Consider the following 8,400-nt stretch of genomic DNA (forward strand, 5'->3'; position numbering starts at 1 on the left):
TCCACTTGCTCATACATTTTTAATGGAGCCAACCCAAATACACAAAAACACACAATAAAAACTCAGTGACCTTTACAAATGAGAGCAGATATGTTATTAAGTCCTTTACTTACACACTCAACCATGACTTGGGAAAGGACAGGAGGTTCAGTGAAAGATGAGCAGAAAGAAGGGAGGATGAAAGGGGAATAAGATCAGGGGTGGGTGTGGCTCTTGAAAAAGAAAAAACTCCAAATGGATAGAAATGCAAGTCAGGCACACATGAGCATCTTGCTTCTACTGGTGCCTTTTCAGTCACTTTACACCTAGAATGTTAATATTGTGTATACTATGAACAATGTTTTGCATGACTGAATAAATAAAGATGTGAATATGATACCATTCAATTGTGACCCCCGGGACCTTACTATACTTACTATGGATAATCTACAAAAAGAATTGTGTTGAGGGTTTTGTAACCTGATCTTTAAGCACCCACTGAAAAAAGACCGTCCAGCACTGAACATTGAACTTAGTGTTGTTAAAAAAGGGACAAAGCTATGATGCCTATCCTTGTCTATTTGTACGTCACCTCCTTCTTTCCACACAATCTCTGGTTTGGTCCACACAGAGTTTTTTCTGCTGTGTTAGTTTTTATCAATTTGCATAGTTTATTGTTGATGTATTTGCTTTGACTGCCTGCAATTACATTAAAGACAAAATCCATTTGTTTTCAGTTCTGATCAACTATCTATTGTTGAATAGTCTTTTCCCCTGATAGTGAAATGGCTTATTCGCAGGAAACTCTTGTAATATACAAAGGAAACACTGCTGAAACCAAAGTAGAATTCTGTCACTCCCTTTGAGGATGTTGCTTTTTTACAATGCAAGAGGGAGGCAACGGTATTTGCCATGCACAAGGAATCGCATTAGTGCAATATAAAAGCCATATGCTGTGCAATGTGGTAGGTGATCCTGGAGATGGAAGGGGAATGACTTCATCTCTTTCCACTGTGGCCAAGAGGGAGACGGAGGGTGGAGGAGGTGGGACAGCGAGAGCCTGGAGAGTAGAGGATGTTTCATCATCCTGCTCCAGCTCACTGTCACATGGTATTTATAGTACGGACGCTTGCTGAAGTCATCTGTGTGTGTTGTGCGTTTGACGCACAGTATTTGAAACTTACACACACACACACACACTCCTGGCTCTTCTGTTTGGCATTCAGGTAGGAAACTGAACATGAGGCTTAATCCAGGTTGTAACCAACCAAAGTGCATGTGTGTGTGTGTGTGTGTGTGTGTGTGTGTGTGTGTGTGTGTAGGTGTGGGTGTGTGACTGGGCAACACACCACTCTGACCACTCCTAAAGGGCTCCAAACAGCCAACCAGTCTTTAGCCAAATCCCAGCTGTGCTTCCGGTCTGGGAACCAGTCTCCAGAGTTCAAACATGCTACTGAATATTTTCAATACTATTAATCATTCAAGTTCAAATCTAAGTTTCTATTAAATTACTCACATTATGAGTAACATATATAAAGACCTACCCAGGGGGACATTTCATGGCTCACGCTTGCTGTATGTATGACATAATTAAGATCAACATATTTATGCATTTTCTGATTTCTTGCGTGTTAGGGATACTGGTGTCATTGAATTACACACTTTCTGTTTTATAAGAGCTCCCACAAAGTGTACAGTGGCTGACAAAGTACTGGTTATTGGATCATGACAGGTAAGGTAAACGCATGTAAAATCCTTCACTGTGAGATATGATGCCTTCAAACGGGGTCATGTTTACTGTGCTCATGAGAAAACTAAGGACACTCCCTCTCCCCCTGTGAAGCTCACACATGTCTAGATAGAAGATGAAGATGGATACACATTCACTCTCCATGAATGTATCATTCACTATCAACCTCAGGAGAAAGATTTCTATTACTTAATTCAGCACTACTTAGGTTCTCGGCCTATTGGAAAAACCTCAGGAAAGAATGTACATTTTTCAAGGCGGTCCTGAGAGTCAGAGCAACCACAACTTCAACTTCTTCCAGAGATTTGACCCCCTTCTCTTTCCTCTACACGCTATTGCTCTCCTTTCTACCTCTTCCAAGAACACTGAGAAAACAAACACCTGTGTGAAGCCGAAATCTAGTCTCAAACACTTTCCTTTCCAGTGAAACATAAGGCATGTAAATAACTGTACAGCTACCGCACTCTACTAACACATCAAAGAGGGAAGGGAAAATTAACCCACATAAGAGCCGGGACCATGTAAGGACAAACCCGAGGTCCACATGATTCATGTTAGGGAAATCCAACCATGTTGAGCTATGAAACCCTATCTGAACAACTGCTTACACTTCTATTCTTCTTCTTATTACTGAACCCTCACTCGAGTCCTCCTCGATTCTATATTACAGAACAAAAAGAAGCGTATGAAGGGACTGATTATAGAGTTATTCCAGTAACGCAAAACACGTCTTCCTCTCAGTCGAGGCTTGAACATGCATTCTTTGGGTAGAAGATGTTCAGGCGATTGGTTGATTGATGGCAGACAACAGCGGTGCCTCCAAACACGCAGCCTCCACGCTCACCCACCCGATGAGGTGCCGGTGAACAAGGTTTGGCCAAAGAAAAGGCCGGTTTGTCTGGCAAGAAATTTGAAACCTAGCTAAATGTTTTTTCTGCAAAGCAATGCAATGTCCTGCATTTGGCGATTCGAATAATATGCAAGAGTCCAACCCAGGCACAGTACTTTGCATTTCTGCTGAATCTCTGTTCTTCTGTTTCTTGCCTGGTCATCCAGACATGCAATGAAAAGATTACAACCATGGTAAGCTAGTAAAATCCTACCGTAGCGTTTTGGTATCAGATTTTAAATTCATGCGTTACTCCTGTTGGACTTCCTTATTTCAGCATCGCACCTTAGCAACATGCCTTCACCTCCGTAGCATCGTGCATTATTTAAAGGACAGTTTAAAGCATGAATGCCCAGTAATGTGGATATTCTGTTGTACTATTGTAGTGAGGAGGGAGATGACGCTGAACTCAAAGCTGCCTACAGTTTGACCTTTACACCAAGTCTGTGTAGGGAACACTATATAGGAACAAACACAAGAGTATCATTGTTGAGGTCATAAATGGGCCTAGGCTTATTCTTACACCATGTCAACATAGAAGCCGTTTCAGCTGCATTTTTCATCCATGGACCTCAGCACATGCATCTGACTGACCATATGTAATCTTTTCTAAAGAGGGTGCATAATGACCCACATTTCAAACAAACTATGTGCCCGAATTGGCCCAAAACTGTGTTTTTTTAACTTTCTTTTTTTTCTTTCTTTTGTATGTTTTTCTTCTAAAACAGAGGTGACCAACAGCTCAATACCGTGCCTGTATGTGTCAGGACAATTTAGTGTAATTTAACACATGCTCTTTATTTTGACATTTTATTCTATTGTTTCTGTATCAACGCTTCTGATAATTCCATTGCATAAGAAAATAGTTATGGGAAACATAACAGCTCACATAGTAACTGTGCTAAATACAGAACCAGAATCGGTGTTGAAAAGGTAAATTCCATCCACGTTAACACTATTTCAACAGCCAGCACAACGGATACTGCCACTAAATTGAAAAAGATTTGGGTATTTTCCTCCTTGGAACGAATCGGAGGAGAAGACACACCGCCAAAGGAAACACATATTGTCAAAGACACAAATTGTGCAGTAAATCCTGAGAGCTGGGCTCAGATTTACAACCTAATGAGAGAAGATGATGAGGTAATGAGAAAATGGTGATGAGTTTCACATGGCTGCTGAAGTTATACAGGCAGTACACGCAAGACAGAAGGGCACCGTGAATAATAAAGACCATGCAGCAGCTTTTAAAAAACCCACATAATCACCAGGATGCAAAATGGAACTCTAAACAACAAGAGGACTGCAGCAAAGACTGAAAGAACGGGGCTAGTTGAGAGGAGCTCAGTTTGCTTTATTTAAAATGCTAGTTTCTGCTTCGTCATCATTATCTGATGGGAATTGCATATCTCTTTGCACTACACACCCATGATGAATTAAGATACTAAGTATCTTAAGTAATATTTGCATCTGTCGTGTGTCAGAAGTGTCATCAACCCCACTGCTTTAGTGAACATTTTTGCATTTTTGCATAACTTGACCTTGACCTTTGACCTCCAAATTCTAATTACATTATACTCGGTTCCAAGTTTGTGCTCAAAGACAATGAGGTCACTGCGACTTTGAGTCAGGAAGGGCATTCCCTGAGGGTTTGCTGAGCTGTTGCGTTCACAAGACCGATGCCACAAAAATGTCAAAGACGGACAGATTGTCGGACAACCCCAGAACATAATGCCCCAAGCCGCTGACTGTTGCCAGTGAGGAGGCATAGAAAAGTTTGGGATATAAACTAAATGAACTTTAGACGAGATGCTTAGATTTGCTCAGATTATTAAAATAGAGACCCTTTGCCTATTGGATGAACTTTGTGGTCAAGACTTTGACACACCTTTCTGTGTGTGTTTGGGTTTGTGTGTGTGTGTGTGTGTGTGTGTGTGTGTGTGTGTGTGTGTGACTGTGTCCTGTGTGTGTGTGTGTGTGTGTGTGTGTGTGTGTGTGTGTGTGTGTGTGTGTGTGTGTGTGTGTGTGTGTGTGTGTGTGTGACTGTGTCCTGTGTGATGGAGAAGAGAGGAGCCTTGTTCAATCTATGCTCTGCTTTCCATTCAGCCTCTTGTTAGAGATGTGGAGCAGCTATTTACTCAGGGATTCCACTTCATAGATGGTTCCGCATGGCAGCGGGGACACACCCACACCCACACACACAGTGGCAGTCATACAACTATATACAAACAATCATAAATCTACCAAAAAAAAAACATGGCAAACAAATACACACTCAAACAAATGTTCGAAAAACCAAAGCACATGATCTGAGGCAAGGTGGGAGTAGCACAGCTGCCCTTACAACAGCTGTAACAGTCTCAGCACAGTTATTTTTCTTATTTAAAACAAAATGTATTTCTTTAAGGGTGTGTCGCTCTCATTATCAGGGTAAATATGGCCTATCAAGGCCCAGAATAGATGGCATTTGCATCAAGAGAGGAGGGATAAAGTGGGTTAGAATAACAACAGAATGGAAACTTTGCATGAAATTGACTTTCAGTCTCTCCGTTAGCACGCAGGACTTGTATAAATAGAGGGCCTACTAACGCCACACACACACATTCATTTACAGTAACTAGCACACACACACACACGCGTCGTCCACTTGGAAAGAAATGCTAAGCCCTGCCTATTAGCATGAAGTGAATTTGCCACAAAGCCACACATGGCAAATATGTTGTGCTGAAAGAGTTTGGAGGGAGTCGAGAGAAACAACAGATGAGCAGCAGGGCGAGAGAGAAAGAGACAAAGAGATGGAGGACACTTTGTCTTTCTTCCTTCAAACACAGTAGAGAGTTGACTGTAGTTGAACCAGACAGTGTGTGTGGGTCTGTGTGTGTAAAGCATATGCAAGCCTGGAAAATCTCAGCCAAACTGAAACATACACAAAGGGGCGATGCAGGGCTGACGTATTTTACTTGGCCGACCCGGAAATAAGCATCACCCTGGCTCCCTCCACTGAAAGCCAATGGGACTTTTCCACTGGCTCTGGATCATTGCAGAAAATAAACTCTGCGTCAAACACGTGATACTTACAAGTTCTGGAAGATAATCACTTAAAGAAAAACCACTTAGCCTGAGAGCAATCTGCACGAGTAAAAAGCTAATGTTAGCCTATAAATAAACTGCATCAGTGTGACATGACTACAGCGTCACTACCGCTGAGCCGTCAACTGATTTAGTGCTCACCATTTCCTGAAAAGCATTGACTCCTAGAAGGTTGAAGCATGACAAATAAGCACAAGGCTGTAAAGAAGATTATCTCTGTAGTCTCATTTAGCCCTTTGTTATCAAGCACCTTTTATTAAGACACTTAGGAGCTTAGAACAAATTAAAGTGTGCTCTTTACTATGTGGTAGAATAAAACATGAAAACATATTGTGCTTGTTTGAACCCCAGACATTATTTGAGGCCTCTAAACCCCCAAAAAGCATCAACGTCCGGACAACAGAACCAAAAGTGCAAAAATGTGTCTATTTCCAAATTTTAGGAGTCACTCCTGCATAACCCAAAAGAGCAACATAGGAATAAATTAGGGGGGAAAAACAGTCAAGTGTGTGAGTGAGTATATACTGTGAACTCATTTTCAATACCTCTTATTGAGTGGTTCCAGCATAGAACCTGACTTTTCGGGACAAGTACACCTCAAGGGGACCAAGGCCCTGTCCTACGTTATGCAAAATGTCCCTTCTGAGGTCCTGGTTAAGTTAACTGGTTAGACATGATTTGGTCATAGTAAGGTTAGGGATAAGGCTTTTCTTAGGCTGGTCACAATGAATGGAAGTCAATGCAAATCCTTATAAGGACACTTGTGTATCCACAACGTACCCTTGGCAGGTGACACACAATTTCGTTTGGCAAACTGTCAGCTGATTTAAACACACTTCTGCACCAGTTATCCTTCAGTTAGGGTTAGTTGGGGTCAGCATGTTTCCGTCCTTTTCACCTCTTTTCCCCCCTTTCTCTCGCCTCTGGTCCCTCCGTCTCTAGCTCCCTCTCTCTACCATTGCCACATCTGTTTCTTATATCGTAGGTGAGTGGAAGTCTCCATGGCACACGCCACGCTCTGGGTCTAATACACTCATCCACATGTGCACACGTAACCCCATAAAAAAGACAGAGGTCACAAGGTCACCTGTGTACCACTGGGACCGAATGCAGCTAGCAATGTTCATTTCACTTTAACGCAAAATTCATTCTACTACTATCAATATCCCGTGAATGTTCATGTTCCATTGATTAGCTTTAGGTCCTGAGATAAAACTGGACAAGGCACTTTATGTATACATCCTGACAAGAATCAAAAGGGTCACAGTGGGTCTCACACAAGCTCATTGACGGAAAAGAAGATCGCAAAGCCACATAACGTCGAAACAGCTACAATGGAAGTGAGCGACAATGGACATTTACAGTGAAACGAGCAGTTCCTTACTGAGGTTCAAAACAAAAACCTTGTTGCTTGTCTATTTGAAATGTTAAGGTAAAAATGAATCCTTTTTGGCTGCTTCAAGTAGCTGTATGGGAGCATTTTAATACAGATAGTATATAAATAACACATTGTGGTCGATTGATGAATCTATTTAAGATTGATTTGTATTCTTTTTAGCTTCATTCACTCGGTACATGTTTATCCTATTTTCCTGGATCTCTGTTATATAGTTCACCTGCTCATCGGCCATGAGTCACTGACCTGAATCATGAAGTGAAGCACTGTGAGACCAGCAGTGTTCCTTTGGATTAGTGGTGAAATTGAATGACTGACTCAGTGCAGCAGGAAGTTATATTACACAGTAAATGCGTCACTCAGTCATTTCCTCTCACGGGTCACCTGTGGCTGATCGGGTTCAAACACTTCCATGGTCGAAAGTTTCCCTTTTTGCCTCCTCACCCCTGAGTGGAAAAGTCTAAAACACTAAAAATGATATTCAGTGGCTTTACTTTTCAGAATTTAAGGACAACAATCCTTTCATAGAGTTAAGCAATGTTTTCCCTGATGTTTCCTATCAATTATCTTGACTGGGGCGGCCTGCCTTATGCTAATTTGTCCTGCCACATTGAATCAAATCTCTTCATAATCACATATATAATAACACCTCACAGCTTCAGCTGCCGGTGTGCATGTACCTGCAAGTGGCATGCCGTGCAGTTCTCTCTCCCATGTCTTTCACTCTCCAGTCTGTGTGCCTGTCACTCGGAATCTGTGGCGCATGAGAGCGCTGATCGTGTGCATGCACGTCCACCCCCGCTACTGCCAGAAATGGAATGAATTCTGTGGGAAACTCTGCAGAAAAACTAAATTCCTGGATCTGCCCATTTACAGACAAACAAAGAACATTATTAACATAACCTCCTTGGTGGAGGAAATAAAGAAATAACATTGAAAGATTCAAAGGATGAAGTGCTGGAGGGTTAAATAAAGAGAAAGGGGACGTCATGGACAGCTGGGAGCTGCACAGGAGACATGACAGTATGAGCTGGATATGACACAGACTTGTGGTTGGACAACTGGGAGACACTTTAAAGCTTAGAGGTTAAAAGCTCACAAATTAAGAAAAAGGATTATAAGAAGACAATGAACGGAGACAAATCCGACGACTGGAAAGCCAGAGGTAAGGAATACCTGGGATACACCCCCGCATCACACACACACATACACACACATTTACACACACATACATCGAAACCCAGACGAGCCACTTGTACATTCTGCCTGCAGCCGGGCGTGTTTCTTAATAAAGTC

This window comes from Pleuronectes platessa, chromosome 23 (assembly GCF_947347685.1).
Source record: "Pleuronectes platessa chromosome 23, fPlePla1.1, whole genome shotgun sequence".
Lineage (NCBI taxonomy): Eukaryota > Metazoa > Chordata > Actinopteri > Pleuronectiformes > Pleuronectidae > Pleuronectes > Pleuronectes platessa.